This window comes from Ornithodoros turicata, chromosome 3 (assembly GCF_037126465.1).
Source record: "Ornithodoros turicata isolate Travis chromosome 3, ASM3712646v1, whole genome shotgun sequence".
In the NCBI taxonomy this organism is placed as follows: domain Eukaryota; kingdom Metazoa; phylum Arthropoda; class Arachnida; order Ixodida; family Argasidae; genus Ornithodoros; species Ornithodoros turicata.
Genome location: NC_088203.1, coordinates 55,044,028 through 55,063,709, shown reverse-complemented (window position 1 = coordinate 55,063,709; position 19,682 = coordinate 55,044,028). Strand labels below are relative to the sequence as shown.

Here is a 19,682-nt window from a genome sequence, read left to right as displayed (position 1 = left end):
CCTGGTATCCGTTGCTTGACAGGTTGTCCTATGTTGTTGTGGAAATGTCGAATCCCATGTGCGTTTCTTCTAGTGTCCTTTCCATTTGAGCCAAATAACACATGAATAGTAGTGGGGACAGTGGGCATCCTTGCCTGAGTCCTCGGTTTACTAAAATTTCTTCTGTCCGGATTCCCCCCCCCCCCCCCGCATTGGCCAATTATCTTGGTATCCTTGAATATGTTCTGAAGCAGTTCCACCATATCACTGTCAATGTTAAGGCTCTTCAGTTGCTGCCATAAGACTGTATGTATAACATTATCGTAAGCCTTCTCAATGTCTAGGAAGCACGCATAGAGTTCTCTCTTTTCTTTGTCTGCTATTTCAATGCATTGTGTCAGTACGAATAGGTTGTCTTCTATTTGCCTGCCCCCCACTGAATCCGAATTGTAGATTTCCTAGTAGTCCTCCTTCCTCCACAAATGCTTGTAATCTGTGTTTTAGTATCCTCGTGAAGATCCCGTAGAGCACTGACGTTACTGATATTGGACGGTATGCAGCCAGATCATTCTTGTCACCTTTTCCTTTAAATATTAGTGAGACAAGGCTTATCTTCCAATTTTCGGGGATACTTTTTGTTTCTATCATGTTGTTAAAGAAGCATATCAGTTCTTCCAACCTCTCCCCCTTCAGATTTTTCATTGCACTTGCCGGGATGCCATCCAGTCCCGTTGCGGTATTGGTGGGCGAGCTACGAATGGCTTTGGTGATTTCCTCTGTAGTTATTGCCTGGCAGATGCTGGACTGGGCTTGTGTCCCTGCGCTCACTGTCCTTTGATCACGCTCTTCTGGTGGGTCGTCCGCCTCCTCTGCGTGTCTGCTACTGTATATAGATGCTAAGTGCTGCGTCACATGACAGCGTAGTTCCTGTGTAGTCAGCGGTTTCCCCTTTGTTGGGTGGAGGATCTCCTGTTTCTGCTTGGTTTGCTTCCATTCTTTTTAATATGTTTCCAGAACTTCCTCGGGCCTTCCCTACCACTATGCCGAATTTCCTGGAGGAATCTGTCGTTAAATGCTTTCATTTTTCTCTGAATGATTTCCGCTGTCTCTTGTTTTAGTCTTCGATAGAGTTCCCAAGGTTTTATAATTTCTTCTTTAGTTTCTTTCAGCGAGATGCATCGGCGGTGGGCTCTGCATGCTTCTCTTCTATCATGTATGGCCTGCTTCACCTCCTGGTCCCACCAAGCTCTGTGGTGTAGCTTCGCTGGTTCTTTTTCATTCTTCTTCTTCTCAATGGTTTCCGCAGCCTTTCCCACCCAGTCTGTGTAGTCATGAAATGTCTTTTGCTCCTCCTCCCACTCCTTCATCAATTCCATCATTTCGGTATCCGATAGGTTCACTTTTTGCTGGATGTCTTTACATTTTATGGTAGAGTGTCCTCCAAGTGTCACAATAATTGTCTTGTGGTCGCTGCCAAGACTTATATCTCCATCCATGTCGATGTAAAAGTTGTTAAATCGTTCCGTTGCCCTTGCTGATAATAGGCAATAATCTATATTCGACTTTCTGTCCGCCTGGCACCACGTGAATCCATCTTCAATTGGGTCTATCAGATTCGTCACAGTCAGGCCATGGTAATCTGCTACATTCCGCAGTCTCCTTCCATTGTTGTCGATGCGGTTGTCCAATTCCTCGATGTGAGCGTTAAAATCGCCTAAAATTACTATGTCATGCGAATCTTTAAGGTCCTCATTATCATTTTGTAGACATCCTGCCATCCTGGTATTTTTGTCTTCCTGGTTACCTGTCCACCAGTATACACTGGCAATTGCCACTGATAATTTGAATATTTGATGATAATTTGGTTTGATAATTTGATGATAATTTAAATAATGTCCATACACATGATGGATCCGTGTTTTTTTGGCTCACTGACATGCATATATATAGCATCCACAACTGGAAGACATTACCGTAATCTAAGTGCTGTGAAGTAATATTTTACTGAATATATATCTGTTTTCTTAACGAAAGCCCGCATTTGTTCGGGGCAATGTTTCTTGAACTAGCGTTCCTGATGGTGTTACCGTTGCTGGTAAATGTAAATCTTGTACGTCAGAAACTTCCCTGCAGAATACTACGCTACACCAACTCAGTCATCAGCAACTAAATTATCGAATCACTGAAATGTCAATAAAAAAGTCGACGACTCCGACGAATCGTTCAGCGCAGCACTATAAACACCATTGCTCCATAAACACAGAAGCACTTTGCACGTACTGTGAACAGCAGATGGCAGGTGTTTGTTTACTGCACATAACATTTTCCCACAAGCTACACAGCTGCAGCAGTAAAATGTAATCGGACGTGACTCAGGGATTTCAGGACCCTTCAAAAAATCTTGAAACTGCCCATGGTATCTATTTGAAACCGCTGAACAGGCAGTCCGCTACATATTAGGCTACTGTAGCTCAGTAGCAAAGGCACCGATAAAATGTTTTGCAAAAAGAACAGCGATTTTCAACACACAGCACCAAAATACGACATTCGTCACTCGTCGCTGCAACGACGAGGGCGATGGCATAATGATGATGATGTTGGTGTCACTTCCGCTGGATTGGCATATGTGTTATTTAACATTTAACCTCCGCCACCCAATTATAATGAACGGCCACGGAAATTAAAGAATATTACAAACAATAAGTACTCAATAAGCACGAGCTAAAGCAATGGCAATGACGTCTGCCCGTTTACCCAATCACCATCCATCATCCATCCATCCATCCAACCAGTTCGAACCTGTTCAGTTTCAAGTATGTGCCTGTATGACGCCAGTATGTGCCAGACGTGTTATTTGACGTCTAGTGGACGGATACTTGACATTTGGTCTAGTGCCTAGACATTCTATAGACATTCCTTATCTCTTTTTTTAGACGTCATTTAGACGTCTACTAGCCCACTATGTACTCCCTGGGAAGTTTTACGTGCCATTGCTAACCAAGAAATGCACTCTTGCATTGTCTTCTGGAACACTTGGCACCGCAGATTTTTTCAACCGCGTACAAGCTGGATCGGCATAGTCACTAGGCTTGAAATGTGCTGAGCAAAGACTGTAGCTGGCATTCACCTGCCTCCTAGCCCTTCCCAGTAAGTCTGGCCTGTTAGCATATCTCAACCAGGTTTCAATCCTGTAGTAAGATTACAATATTTCCCTTTCACTTTTCCATGTGGAATGTCAAAATGGTGCTCGTATATGTGCCCATGCATTCCCGCCCTCACTATATTTTCCTTAGTTTTGCTTGTCAGAAATTACAATACAGTTATCGTCATCGCTCAGAAGTGACATTAGTGAAATCAGAGAGCATCTCAAGTAGAAAGATTAAAGATTCCTAGGGAAGCTTTTATGCAAACAACAGGCTCTGGAGCTCACAATTTTTGTACAAAAAGGAAGCAACGCGAACATGAATCCCTACATTTAATAAGATATCAGATTGCGTTCAGTTCAGACACTGTACAGCTTCACAATTTGAAGCGCACGCAGTGCTTAGGTACGAATTTTGTCCAAGCTACTAACTAGAGAGTTGAGAGAAGGAGAACGTGAATAGATAAATGGGCATGGATCCAGAAAAGGACAACTACAGCCGAACGCTTGTGCGCCTGTCGTCCATTTATATGTCACTATAAGTTCATTTACAATTATTCTTTTTCCCTCTCATCATTTTACGTATCACAGCTCGATGTGGAATAACAATGCGGTAACATTCACTTCTCTAATAACAAAAAGTTTGGCATGCAGGCAGGCAGTTCCGTAACTGTCGGTACGTACCTTTCATCCACAGGAATTCGCGAAAATGTTATTCCGCGCTGTCTCCCGGAATTGTTGCACCATTTAGCGCACAATTGACGAGCCTCCCCAGTCCTGAAGGCATTTTTCTTCCCTTTCGAAGGGAACGCGATAACGACGCATGAAAAACGGCCACCTGCTTGCAATCCATCCATTTACTTTCGCCGGTTTATACAATGCGCGTCGCTCCGCGCGGGTGCAAGGTCCAAGGTCTGCAAAGGTTTCGGCCGATATCATGTGACATACGCTCAACAAAAACCACCGATGCTTTATTTCATCCAGGAAATATTTTTCTTCGTGCTGTCATACTGCGCCAACAGTACAGAAAATACTCACAACAATAATGAATGAAACATCTAAGAAGTCCATCAAGGTGGTGGCGCTTACTCCAGTTCCACAGTGGCGCCTTCTGGTGCTGGCCGTGAAACTCGGCGAGTGTCTCAGGCGTGATACACCTTTACACAATCGCCTCAAAACCAAACAAACGTCGTGATGATAACCAGAGTTGAGGGTAATGCCGAGTCCCCAACTCATGCCAAGGCGGACACCCTCGAAGCATAATGGCGTATTCAGGTGGTCATTTCGTGGCAACTCCTTCTTCTTTTTTTTTTTTTTTTTCAGATCCGGAGCAGTCATGTTCGCTCGGTCGAAGCCAAGCAATCCCGCATGTTCGCGTGGTGCTTTCCCAGCGCACGGAATTTGCCAGCTAGCACGTTTTTCGCGCGGTCTAGAAACGATCGACAGCCCCGGCAGGTGGAAAAATTGTTGAAGTGGATCCACTTGCAAGTGGATTATGGAACCAGTAATCGGTTTCCAGCTAGGAATCAATTTCCGTCTTGAAGTGGATCCACTTGCAAGTGGATTATGGAACCAGAAATGAATTCCCAGCTAGGAATCAATTTCTGGTTCCATAATCCACGTGCAAGTGGATTGTAGAGCCAGAATCGACTTTCAGCTGGCTCAGAATCAGCTTCCGGAGCCGCGCTGAAGCAGAAGATACACCTTTGACTACTAACAGCCATATGTGGGCATTTTCCTGCGGCCTCACTGATCCTCACCTCACGAAGCACAGACTTCATTGGCCTCACTCACCCTCACCAAATTTTCCTCACCTGTAACTAAACCTCAGTCGCCCTCACCCTCACATTCCATTTTAAATTTTGCCCTCACAAACCTCACCTCAGGGCATCGGGATCCCGAAAGGCCTCACCATCCTCATCCTCACTTGCCTTCACCTTATGAGGCTATTACAACCCTTATGGCCTCATGTATCTTCACCTCATGAGGGTCCTCATCCTCACGTATCCTCACGTCATGAGGGCCCTCCCTCACGTCCTAATGAGGACCCTCATGGCCCCATGACCCTTCATCCTCACGAGCTGTCGCCTAATGAGGGCCCTCATGGCCTCACGACCGCTCATCCTCACGAGCCGTCGCCTTGTGAATACCTTCATGGCCTGTCGTGTCTTCAAGTCACTAGGAGGCACATGAGCTTCATAAGAACTTTCACATGACACGTCGGCGTTGGACTACTGTGTCGGTAGTTGGTACTAATGATACTACGCGGCATTAAGCTGCTTATAGGGTTTCGTGCTGTGCTTGGATAAATTTGGTAACAGTTGTTACTGTCACACTGAGGTTTAACGTTAGTGTTTGACATCAGAACAAAGGAGCCCGAACCCATCACCTCATTCGTGAGGTCCCTCACAAAAGGCCTCATGGCCTCAGCCGTGAGACCTCACGGCCTCATCCCTGAGGTCCCTCACGAAAGGCCTCACGGCCTCATCCGTGAAGTTCCTCAGGAAAGGCCTCACAGCCTCATCCGTGAGGTTCCTCACAAAGGGCCTCACGGCCTCATCCGTGAGGCTCTTCACGGAATACCTTGTACCCTCACGTATTGATGGCCTCACGACGACTGGCCTCATGAGGGCCCTCACGGTGGGCCTCATGAGGGACAGTGCCTCACGACTGTCCTCGTGAGGAACGTTCAGCGTGGTCTGGCCTCACTCACCCTCACCTCATCGTCGTGAGGTGAGGGTGAGGCGTCTTCATGAGTGTCCTCGAGTGAGGACGTCCAGCTATGCTAACAGCACTACAATCTCAGTGAAAGCACAAAATCTAGAGAATATGAATATATCACTTTACTACACACCACAAAAATGGGTACATGTATTCGAGCATATTCCAATGACAGTACATACTGTTGCAGGGCAATGCAGTCCAGTGCGTGGTAGTGGTCTGTTGATTGTGTCTTCTCACTCTGAGAATATTCTAGAAGTAATTAAACGTTCAAGAATTGGATTACTCAGAATGCCTACTATCGACTCAAGGAACTGAACAGACTTTTTTGGCATCTCAGAAAAATACATGTCACATCATGTCATATAACACTTCAAGGCGCAAATTTGTACCAATAGACATCAATGCTACTTCACCTGAAGATGGCTTAGATCACCAACTATCAGCAATCCTGTCCATTCCAAGGCTGCTACACAGGACACAAACGACGAGTGAATAGGACTGTTGCTTTTTCACTTGTCCGTGTCCTGCGTTGCTGCTTTGAGATGAATAGTCAACATCAAGTTCCCCACATTCCTACTTTAGTATCTGCAATCCTGTTTTGTGCAAAAAGTACAGTTCACAACACTATACCAGCCTGATAGTAAAAAGTACTCCTGTCCATACCCGATTGTGAATTAACTGGGAATTCAGTCGTTTCATTGAGAAAACCTGTAGAAAACCATGCTGCAAAAGTACACGTAATGCCATACATAAAATTGTAAATAATCTTCCTGCAACACTCACGCAACACTTCAGTCGTGCTAGCCCTTATTCCGCACGATTCATAAGTATCTTGCAAGTGTCCTCCATTTTTATGACAAACTGCCAGCTGAAAGACAAGATACAGGTAACAAAGTCAGTTACAAGCCTGAGCAGGAGATCTTGGAGTTCCCCCGCTAGCTAGCCTGCACTTAAAGGTACTGTAAAGCAGTAGACAAGCATGATGTGCCGGTGATGTGACTAGAGACTTTGTTGCTTCTAAATACTATATGCGGAACCATACGACCGACAACGCGCTATAAATATTTTTAATTTGCCATGAAAGATGCGGCGTAGTGGAGCGGTGCGACGCCTGGTGTCAAACAACCCCCTGTACAGCGGGCAACACTGAAAATTGGTATTACACACTATTACATCGGAACTTCGTTATTTTAGTAACCATATTATTAGTTTTCCTGTTTACTTATGCAATCTGAAACCCCTGTTAACAGTTTAACCTGTTAACCCCTGTTTTTGCGAAGCAACCCAGCGCTGGCCGCTGTTCGATGGAGGCTCTCCCTACTTCTCTTCTGCGCCTGCGCGCTCCTTCTGTTCGCGGCCTCTTTCGAACGAACAAACTCGCTCTCTGTGAACCTCTGTGAACAAACAAGTCCCGACGCTGTCTGGCTTCTTGAACGTCTGACACATTTTTTTCGACGGCTCAGCATTTCATTTCAGTTCGCTTATCCGTTTATCCTCAGATGTGGATCGTTTTGTGGATTGCAGGGGCGGATTTTATGGTGGATTGTTATGTCGGGCCCAGTGTTATACGCATGCAATGTGGTTGCCGCTGTATGTGTCAAGAGTACGGATTCATTTCGAATACCTAGTACAGTGTTGCCCGTAATCTTTAATTGTAATTTTCTAATTAATTGCACCGTCGATTGGAATGAAACTTGCGCACTTTTTGTCCTGGTGGCTTGGACTATCGAATAGCCACACTCAATGACATTTGATCGGTGCTGCTTTACAGTATCTTTAAGCCATTTTGAAGAACAGTAATAACAGGGAGTATATCTACCCATTCAGATAAACGTGCATAAATATCAAATCACTATACTACTCACCGGCGTAATTGCAGTCATATATGCTTCACTCGTAGTTTCTCGCGATTTAGCTGGTGCAGAAGTTGTAAAGACAAACTATGCACAATGTAGCACTTGACAATAGGGATTCAAAAATATTCACGTTTTTTTTGCCCGTTTTGAAGAGTTGAAAAACGGGAACTGCTACCGACGAGACCGACGACCAACCGCCTACCCCAACGACATTTCATGATGATGATGATGATACTGATGGCCATGCCCTTTCTTTGTAACGGGTGGACGTAGCAGTTCTTTCTGCGCGTCTCGGCTGGGAACCCTAATATTCCATCCGTGTCTCATTTGTTTCCTTTCACCAAAACCAATGAGTTCGTTTCACACCTCGGAGAAATTCCTTCGCAAAAAAGCACCAAATGCTCAATTGTCTCTCTTTCGGCTCCACAGATGGCGCACTCAATCTTCATCATTTTCATTGTCGAGACGGTCGAGTCCCTGTTTGCATTAATCTTCGCCCATCATTCCCTTGTGCGTAGGACTCCTGCCCGTGCCTCAAATAACATTGAACTTGCGAATGAGTTGTCGTAGATGTTTTCTTTCCTTATTTCGTTTTTAGGTCCCGCGTATACCGTCAAAGCAGATTTGGAACCTACTTCGTCAAACCACCTTTTTGTTTCCGATGTTCTCACAAGGTCCCTAATTTCACGGTTTTCGCCATGTTTCCGGTAGCATTCTGATTCTTTCTTCGAAGCCCAACTCCGCTGTAGCCTCTCGGGCGCCGAAACTCGACCACCCGATCTCCCCTTGAATTGCTGCATTTGGTGCAGACCTATGGGCTCCCAACGCTGATCTCCCAACCTCCTTTTGCTTCCTATCCAGGAACCGTGTCGTGCTCGAAGACATACATATAGCACTGCATTACCGTATGTGAGACCTGGTACTGCCACAGCCTTCCATAATTCCCGTATCACTTCCAATCGGGTAAATGCCCATAGGGCTCGCCCGAAGCAGTCCCACATATTTAGTCGCATTTGTTTTCAACATTTTCTCCTGCTCCTTCAGATACTGTTCCTCCGCTGTTATCATTATACCGAGATACTTTGTTTGAAATTCGTTGGTTACAGGGTTTCCTTGTATGACACATTCTTCACCTTCCTCATCCTCGCCCCCTCCGCTGTTCCTCAAAACACGTACTGATGCAGATGGCGCTCAGCCTGCTCGTCTTGTCGACCAACGAGGTAGTTAAAGTTTCGGTTTCAAACTCAAGTGAAAATTACGCAAAGTTCGATTTCGGTACTCTGTGCGAATGTTTCTGGTATATTTACCGACAAAAAGTAACTTGGGCGAATTGCGGTAGGACCATAAACGATTGATATATGATGAAATGTAACTGGACATTATCATTTATCTTGCAAAAACGCCCGGTGCACGTATCTGCTGTATACACCTGCAAGGAATGCAGAGCGGCTTCAATTCAACCCCGGTGAAGATTCGCGTATTTCTATTTTCTAGGGCAGGTGTCAAAATTACACAATTAAGTCCACTTGCCAGCGAAGTCGAATACCACATTTACTTCGCGCTGTAGAACTAAACGGTACACAGTAATTTTTTTTACACCTTTTTAGTGTAAATGGTTTGTCCCATAGCGCACCTCATATCAGTGTAAATTTTACACCATACACCAGGGTGTAATTTTTTACACCTTTCTAAAAGGGTGTAATCGGCACAAAACACCCCTTCCATAAGGTGTAAGCTGCCAAAAACACCGATTGAAAGGGGTGTTTTGCAGAAGAAACACCCTTACAATGGAGTGTTTCGGACGCAGCACTGCACGGACCTCCGCTGTTGAGCTGGTTGTTGCATAGCTGCACATGCTGGTTACGGAAATCTTGCGAGGCCTCGGCTTGTCACCTTGTATAATCTGAGATTTTTGGCGCACCAGACGAGCAATAGAAAGCCATTATGGCAGGTCACTGGAGGACTGGTGTTCCGCAGATTGGAAAAGAAGGACAGCCCGACCAGCTCAACAGCGTGCCTGAATGTGAGGAATATGCCTGGAACAATGTATGACGATAAAGTTATGTTTATTGGCGAAGTGCAAGTGCATGTACACATGTGAAACTAAATTCCTTATAACGTTGCCCAGAGTGGAACAATATGCACAGTATGTGGAAGGAAGGCAAAGCAGAACTGAGTCCTTGATGACATAACTAATTGAAACAGCAGCAATGAGACCAAAAATACGATGAAAAGGCATATTAAATGTTTAAATGTTTAATAGCAAGCCGCCATACCGGTGGCTAACCTTTCCCTCTTATTCTTATATATAGTAAACATATCCCCCCCCCCCACATAAGGCACCACTACAGATCCAGTACACCAAATAAGAAGCTACTGCAAATAGCGTTGATGCGAAAGGGTAATGAAAACAGCCAGCAAACAGCTTTTACAAAAGAAAACAGCTTTTCTGGCAAGCAGAAAAAAGAAAACGGATAGAAGACTATCTCTTAACAAGAGCACATACTAAAGACTAGAAATGGAAGCACAGAATACCCAAAGTAATTTGCCTAAATGTAATGCGCTGTGCCAGATATGTTGACAAATGGACGGCTACATTGCCAGAAGAATGGTAATCCCCCAGGCTTATGAGAGTTCAGTGCCAAAGAACAAGAAATAACACACCCGTGCTTCCGAAGAATTTCCAATTCCTTGACGAAATGGCTGCCTGTTTGGGAGGTGGGCGGGGGAGGGGGGAGGGGGATGCAGGGCTCACTACAAGTCAGTTAAAGTAGCAAATGTTTTAGATGTTCGAAGCATCCACAAGCTCTTTTCCGTAACTGTTGAAAAAATTGATCCACGGGGCTTCTTACACGAGAGTCACTCACTTTCAGGCACCGCTCTTCCAGGCTTCAAAATGTACGGTGCGGCTTTGCACTGTAGACAATATGAATTAACCAATAGCTGCAAGAATGGCAGCCAAGCCCTCTTCAAGGTCGATGGTTCTGAGAAGGCGCTACTCGCCGACATAGAGGTCCATATGCTCCGCTTCTTCAATGCTGCTCCCAGTGAACATGATGCACGGTGTCACTGGCACAGGTGTATCCTATGAAAGGGGAAACACAGGTTTAGGAATGCGTATGGTGTGAATAGTGTGGCCTTGAACATTGGATAGAATTGTAGTACACAAATATATGACCCCGTCCTTCTTTCACTGCTCAGGGAATTTGCATAGCAATTTCAGAACTGTTATCATCTAGGACAAATGTTGCCTGAGATGTTCATACAGTTCCCATATGCAAAGAGACTGTGCCTTCCAAATGGAAACACTGTCTCAACTACATACTTGTACGACTGTTGTGTAATTACTACAGGTTTTCTCGCTCATTTTAATCCACTGGTCACTCCCTTTCATCCAAGCGCTACCCAAGTTAATCCATTGGACAACCAAAATAATCCAAACACCAACCAATTTAATGTAAACGCTACGTAGTCTAATACGAGCGACATGTGTAAAGGTATTCTGTGTTATTCCGTCATGGTAACTGTAATGACTGAAACTTTCATGGTTACGCCAATGTATCACAAGTTTATGAATACTGATCCAACAACCCCTGGTTTTTGCATGTTATGCGGTGTTTATGACTGCTTTTTGTCATTATGACTATTTTCATGATATGGTGCCATGAATTGCTTTTAAGGGACTACCGCTGCTTCAAACAGTGTCATACAGTGTTTTGTGACTAACGACGGTCATTATAACATTCCATAAGTACTTTCATGATATGTACCATGAAACAATGTTATGGGACTACCACGGCTTCAAACGCTGCCATATATTGTTTTACGATTACAGTTGTCCATTATGACATTCTATGACTATTTTCATAATGCGGGTCATGACTCTATGCAGCTATACTGCTCCTTCACACAGTGTCACACACTTTTTTATGACTGCCGATGGTCACTAAGATGGTAGTAGATGGTCATAAAACACTGCATGACATGATCTGAAGAAGCTGAGTTGCATTGAGTCAGGCCATTGTGATATTATGAAAATATCATGGAATGTCATAATGACTGTTGGTAGTCATAAACGCTATATGACACTGTGTGAAGCAGCAATAGCCCCATAACGACGTTTCATGACACAGAACCATGAGAATGGCCATTGAATATCATAACAGCCGTCTGAAGTCATAAAACACTTACAACACGGCATGGAAAACGGTGTTCGGACAAAGCATAGTCATTACCCAATTCATGAATAAACTCATGGAGTGTCATAACAACCATTGATAGTCAGAAAAGAGCTATGACACTGAAGCAACAGTAGTCCCATAAAACTGACTCGTGGCGGCACATACGAAAATAGTCATGGAATGTCATAATGACCGTCAGTAGTCACAGAACACATATATGACACTGTTTGGAGCTGCAGTAGTCCCATAAAATTGATTCATGGTATGTCATTCAAATAGTTATGGAACGTGATAATGACCATCCATAGTCATAAAACACTGTATCGCACTGTTTGAAAGAGTGGTAGTCCCATAACATTGATTCGGTACACATATCATGAAAATAGTCATGGAATGTGATAATGACCATCGGTACTCATAAAACACTATCACACTGTTCGATGCAGCGCTAGTCCCATAAAATCGATTCATGACACATGGCATGGAAATGGTCATGGAATGTCAATATGACCGTCGACAGTCATAAAACACTGTATGACACTGTTTGAAGCAACAGTAATCCGATATAATAAATTATTGGAACAAATCCTGAAAATAGTCATGAAAACTCATAACTACAAAAAGCAGTCATAAGACACTGCAAAAGCGCTGCAAAAAAAGGGGTTGACAGATCAGGTGTTAAACTCAGGATACATTAACAGAACGGATATCAGGTACCAGGTACATTGGCATAATCACAAAACTCTTAGTCATGTCTATTTCCATGAAGGAATATATTTACACACGTTGCTTGGATTAAATCGGGTAGCGTTTGGATTAAATTGGTTGGTGTTTTTTATTAATGTGGTGGACCAGTGGGTTAAATTGGGTAACGCTTGGATTAAAATGTGCGGGAAAACCTGTAGAGGAGCAAAGGTATCAAAAAAATTTCCACATATATCATTATCGAGATTGGATAAAAATATTGATGAACACAATCTTACATCGATATTGGAAATTGTTAGTATATCGATATGTAAGTGGACATTCAATGAAAAATATCGGTACCAGATCTACAGCTTTTGAGATAGTTGTGCGACGTCATCAGCCTTCAAATAAATTGCACTTGTACGTTGCGCTTAGTTGGGCATAACCATGCCTTATCGACCTTCTAGCTCTAAGACATCTGTCTCTGAACCGACACAACGTCAATATTTATATACATAGCTTATCTATTTCAATATCGATAAAAATAGTGATAGATATTCTCTTACACGACCCAGTAATTCAATTACCATGAGATTCACTGGTACCATTGCGTACTCTCTAAATTTACCAAATTGCAGGACTATGATCATGATTATAAGTGGAATATACTTACATAATGCACAAACATGTTCTTTATTGCTTCGGAACCCTTCACGCACGAACCCAGTATTCGCAGGGCGTGGACAGCAAGGAGGTCTGTAAAAGCCCCAACAGGGAACACAACTTACTGTTTTCAGTAACTTTACATGTAAATATACTCCCAATTTGAATTTTTACGGTTTTCAGCGAGAAAACACCAAGTGCACACAGCACAGCCGATATGTACCCAATACACACTGATTTTCCAACAGAAAACAATAGCTTTTGCTTGATAGGCAACACTTCAGTGCTCGACGTCTTCCCCTTGAATCCTACTGTTCACCATGAACTACCAGCATGAATTACCAGAAGGGAGCCTGACATTCCTTTTCTGCACAATGTCGAACAATGCCGTGGCGAGAGAAAAGGAATATGACATTGGCGACGACCACAACGCGCAATTTTAAGTTTCCAAACAAGCTATTTCAACACATGGTAGCGGGCTCCGGGACGCATGAGAGTCTGAGCAACACTACTATTATATGATCACAATATAGCTTAAATTGCAGAGATAGGATAACAGTCGACTCATACGTACTGAATCCTTCGAGCGTTCCTGGCGGTGAGGTTGCAAGACGGGTACTGTCGCCGTATGCATTATCTCATCGCCCTCCGCGAATTCAACACCCACTGAAGTCGCTATCCCGAACCTAGAGGTGACAGCAATGTTGTTACTAAGTCATCACAACGCTCTGCATGTGTAGTTCTGTGTTCTACTTCAAGCGTATGGCACAAGAAGCAACATACCTGAATCCTGTCAGTGGCGTTCACGTATGACGCCAAAATTCTCGAAGCCGAGATAGCACTCCTCAAAGCAGTTGGAGTGTCCTCTTCAAGCAGGCACTTTTGTCTAATGTCCGCATGAAGCACCACAACTAGGCACGCTACGTATGTCATCTTTGCTGAAAAACAAGCTCTATCTCACTGTAACGGACGCAGCCTCGCCATACCAGACGAACCAAAACGAACGCCGCGCCGACGGCATTGACTTGGCTTGGCTTGCCGCCCACCGACTCCAACGTGCGTCGGTCCCCTGGCGGGGTTTTCCGCCAGGGGACCAACGCCTGTTTACCTCTTGGAAAAAAGAAAAATAACGAAACGAAGCTAATTGCACACATCTGACTTTGGCCTGCCATAAACACTATATCTCGTCAGTGTGTGCTTCCTTCGTGCCTTCTAAAACACTAGTGATGGTAGTATAGCCTTTCTCTCAAAACCATCATTGATGTCTTTTAACACCATTTTAACACCCTTAACTCGCGCAAAAAGAGTAAAAATCGTGTAACAAGGGTGTTTTGGTGTTTACACCCTTTTTCACACTCTAGTAACACCATTTGATTTGCCTGTAGGTGTAAAAATCCGTGTAATTTTCAGAACACCTTTTCTTACGCTGTTTTTTACGCCTTTTATTACACCTAAGGGAGTAAAAAGGGGTGCTTATGTAGAAAAACACGGATTTGGTGCAAAACTGGGTGTAAAAAAATTTACTGTGTAGGCACATCCAGCAACTGGAGCATGGGTTAAACCAGTTGGAAACCACTTGGCAGTTACGCGGAACCAGGTGAATGCACATCCAGTTGAGCTGGAGCCTGAAAGATACCAGTTGGAAACCATTTGGCAGCCAAGTGGAACCAATTCACTCTGAACCGGAAGCAGTTTGTACCACTTTGGCATGCAAATGGATCCACTTCGGATTCCCGTTCAGATTTTCACCTTGGGCGGGTTGCCCAACTATATCCGGTGTCGTCAAATCTGCACTGCAGCGCTGACCAGTGCCCCAATTGACCGGCACATCGAAGTTCACGTAATTTAGCAGACGACGGAACCCGAAGACGGACGACGGCGATGCCCCAGGCTTGATCCAAAAGCACGAACTCTGCCCTGATTCAAAAGGGATGAGGCGAGCCCGATCCATATCCTAAAACCGCTAGTTCACTGACACTCATGTTCGGGTGGCAACTGCCACGTGATCCTGCGCGGCAGCCGACCTAGAATTTCCGAGCGCTAGGCCGTGTTGCCATAAAATGACCACCCGAATTCGTCATAAGTAGGGCAGTCGAAACATTATTTCCCTGTATTCCTCCTAAGCACCGCTAGGGTGGCTCTCTTCCCGACTCGGCGGTCGAAGTCGCGTTCTAGTTAACTCTGCCTCGAACTGTACTTCCTGCAACTCACCAGAGAGGGCCACGTGACCCTAGCCGTCACGTGGGTCCCTGGGTGCTGCTCATCCGGTGCTCGAAATGGTCTGTAACGTGATGGATGCGATCCGCTGACTTCTACAGCTTCTTTTGTTTCGTGCTTAATAATTGTCCTTAGAGATCCAGCATCTGGATCTCCTCGAGCTGTAACAGAGATGACTGATATAACAATGAGGGCTGATGCACTGGATCTATATTAAAGAAGCCTGAGCTTGGGTGGGTAGAAATGACACGACACTCGGTGTGCCCGAATGAGATCGCGTTCAAGAAGTGATATGAACAGAGAGATACTTCGAAAAATGAATTTTATTCGGAGGACGCTTACACAGGACGCTCGTCCTGTCTGTTCCTGAGTCCCTTTGTCTTTTGCGTCGTGTTTACTTCATTATGAATTTTATTCGCATGCACGTTGCTGACGGGAGAAGCACTATCTTCGGAAGCTCATGGAGGTCCGCGTCATGAGGCACAGAAAAAGAACATGGTGGGAATGGTATGTCCCGTGGCTGGAACATGAGACAAGACACACAAACCTCAAGCGCCTCCAGAAGGGGTTGACAGTTCAGCCGATATGTTGGTTTCATGCATTCATACTGCTTGCAAGCTTTTTGTATGGGTTGTTTCAGCCGGTTAATGTAGAGTGTCTTCTGAACGTCTGAACTGTATTAACAGAATGCATTAAAGAAAAGTAAAGGAGGAGGTCCTTTTTGTAACCTTTACCGGGATCTGAGCCGTGGTCGTTTTGTTACTATTCGTTTTCCACTATGATGACCTACACAGTACCTAAAGACCAGTCACTCACATGGAAAATATCTCGCTATTCGGATCGGATCGCTTCTTGAACGCGATCGACATCAATAATATATTTTCTTGGCAAATTTCACTTCTGAGTCAGTTGCAGGAAGTACATTGGATTCCCGCACACCCAAGAACCGCTTACCCTTCCTCCTCTCCCTGAAAAACGGAGAAAGCGTGTCCTTTCAAGTATCCCGCTTTCGGTGGTTGTGGTTCTGGGTAGAGTCACTAAATAGGGGTACAGAGTATCGCATCCCTTTTCCGCGCCGGAGCCGCCGTTTGGTGTCCGCGATTGGGCCGATCGTGTCACGTGGTTTCTCCTTCCAAGAACGCACCGTCCATGTTGAGTCCCCTCCATCCAAAACCGGTTTCCTCGGTTGCGAGCTAGCTCGTTTGCGCACAGTTCTCCGGCGGAGAAAGGGAAGATTGGCATCCCATTGCTAGGCGACGCGGCCGCGCCGGACCCATGACCCAAGATGTCACTACTCTGCTCCCTACTTAGTGACTCTAGTTCTCGGCGCTCGGATGAAAAGAGCATTTGGGGGATATGGGTCACTGCCACCCGCGTGCCCAGATCAACCGAAAGCCCAGAACATCCGAACATTTTTTAGGATGAAATGAGCTTTTGGCTGATTTGGGAAAACGATGGAAATGGGCATTTGGAGGATATGAGGCCTACCCACTACCCCCATGAATACACGGAATATCGCATTGAACTGGGTGGTTGAAAGGCGTTGTTCCCCAAAGCCAGAAGTCTTCGGCCGAAATTCGTGGTGGATTCCGGTAGCATGCGGTGATGCACAGAAAATAGTTCGGTCCCAATTTCGTTGTGGACAGTTTTTCGTGACATGCGATTCAGCCTTTAGATGACTGGTGAAGTCAGCTGGTTGGAATGATTGCCCATGTCAGTCCCAGCAAAATTTTGGAGGTTGCAGCATTCCCGACAAGCCACTAAAGCCGGAAGCGTTGCGACCCTCAAGGCCGCACAGGCGTATGTTGAGCAGGGTGTTTGGGGAGGTATTGCGACAGGTATTGACAGACCACGGGTGAAACGCTTCTGTAGACAATTCTCTTTCTCTTGTCTAGCTCAAAGCACACGACTGGTCTGGAGCACCTTTATTTTTCGACTGGTGCTCCTCTTTCGAGGATGTATATTGGATCACATAAACAGTTAGGTGTAGGTCTCTTCAGAGTCATGCGGCGGATTGGCGCCATGCTTTTTTCTTGGGACTAAAGTGTGCGAGCTCGCACCTTCACACTTCTAACACAAATATTGCAACGTAATAATGTAACGGTAATGTACGATGTCCGTCGTTACATGTACCATGTCAGGGTCCCTGCTGGAAATAGTCCAATTCAAAGTAGCTCAGAAGTCTCATTCGGTTAAAGTGGATATTGCATTCACAATTATCATTGAAAGTGACCAAAATTTCTCATTCCGAATCGACATTTTGGACAAATAAATACCAAAATTTTGGACAAATACCATATTGAAAACAACGAGAATTTAGTGGGTTTCAATGAGATATCATTGCAAATGTAAATGGCAACGAAGTGGAACCACGCTGGGTCGCACCCATTGGAGGCCAGCCTAGTTTCCCATTGGCCCAATGTACCGCAGCAAGGATTTTCCCATTAAAGTCGCATTGAAATTCTCATTGCCGATGCACTTTCTGAATGTGCAGTAACGATTCTGTTGCATCAAATGATCAGAAAGCATGTTTTTGCTGTAGAGATGAATTACACTCGATACCGTTTCTGCGTGAACATTTATTCTTACACGTATAACAATACAATAGATGTGAAAATATTGCAAGTGTGAGATACAAAGGTAAAAGTTATTTGTGATGCTTTTTATATGAGCGAATATTCACCAAGAGGTTGAAAATCGCTAGGAAGACATAGTGAACACCGAGAATAGAAACCTAATTGAACACTTACATGTTGTGAAAGCATTGTGTCCATCATCAACATACGCAACATAAATCCACAGTGAGTAAATTCATAGAGATGTAACCTTATGTCCGAACAGTGGCAACGAAAAAAAAAAAAACAAAAAAAAACTTGAAGTACTGAGCTTCACAATATAACACTCTTCTGTGTTTCGTAGGAGATTCGTAATGCTCCGTCCAGCTTGCCTTTCTTGCGGGAAAATTAAAGACACCCAGTTTCGGTGACATTCCGTTTTGACCACCTGCTAATAAATGCTGACGCCCCTATGCCAACCGCGTTGTTCGACCATAACCCACCTTCAAGAAATACCATTTCAAAAGATCATGCAAAACATGCAGGAACATCAGCATGTCAGCGAAAGTGATCGTCAAAATATATTGCAGTTGATTTGTTCGAAATAGATTTCAAATTTTCATTGAAATTTCACTTGCAATATTTTCGATACGATTCGTATTCTGGAATTTCATTTGTTTGAACTGGACGCGTTCTTGAATTAGTTCATTTTCTACACTGACGTACGGCATTCTTCCTAATCACATTATTACTTAATTTGAGAGTGATGATGTACCGTTCACCATTACAGTCGTTCCTTCAGCAGCTGACTTATTAGTTATTGTAGTGGCGGCAATGCTATATGTTGGATCCCATTTATTCAATTGGAAAGCAGTTTCTCATTGATACACATTAGGCCAATTCCTCATTCCTTCTTTTGGTGCAGCTTGCAATACACAACATGTCTGGTCTCATTAAATCAATTGGAAATGAGCATTTCTCATTGACGCTCACTAGACCAATTCGTTGAATTGGTTCCTTACTTCGTTGATGCAGTCTTCGCCACACAGCACGCCGGAGTCCGGTCACGCGAAGGCAGCTTCCCTGCTTAACTTTCAATTCAGTCACTGAGAAAGAGTTGGCTTTCACACGTTGAACGAATTGACAGTCTGATTTCTGATTGAATCTCATTAAAATTGCGGGAAGAAATCAATGAGATTGTGCCTATTGTTTCCAGCAGGGGTTGATGTTGATTGGCAGCAGAGAGCCAACTTGGCCATTAACGCCAACAACAAGGGAAGGCGCCTTCCCTGGGTGTTGGCAAAAATTAGATAAAAGGAAAATTAGCGAAACTGCAGAGTTAGGAATTCCCTCAGGGAGGTGGCGGTAGTGGTGATGGAATGGTGGTAAGGTGCAGCCGCAAGTACGTCGCGGAGTCGCAAGAAGACAGGCCAGGCCCAGGCGTGGAGACTATACACGATCTTTATTTCATAGCACTCTCAATGCAAAAGCCCCTCAACCAATGTGGCGGTTCCCTATATACATGTTCATCTTCCCACTCTCCCACAGGACACCCTGGCACATGCAAGGGAAATTCCACGAACTGTCGATTCGTGACACACTCCAGGATGCGTCACAGTATAATACAAATACAGGGTGTCCACGCTTAGTGTGAACAGATTTTTTAAAAATATATCAA

At 44.5% G+C, this 19,682-nt stretch overlaps 2 long non-coding RNA genes across 4 annotated transcripts in view; one reads left to right on the top strand and one right to left on the bottom strand.

Moving 5' to 3' along the window:
• LOC135388482 (uncharacterized) overlaps nucleotides 1-19,682 on the top strand; it is a 278,759-nt gene that overhangs the window by 57,124 nt on the left and 201,953 nt on the right. The window lies entirely within an intron of this gene.
• Nucleotides 10,773-14,176, bottom strand: LOC135387105 (uncharacterized). Its single transcript, XR_010420857.1, has 4 exons — nucleotides 14,016-14,176; nucleotides 13,807-13,918; nucleotides 13,243-13,325; nucleotides 10,773-10,786 (listed from the first exon to the last, which is right to left on the bottom strand). It is a non-coding gene; the product is annotated as an uncharacterized LOC135387105 (long non-coding RNA).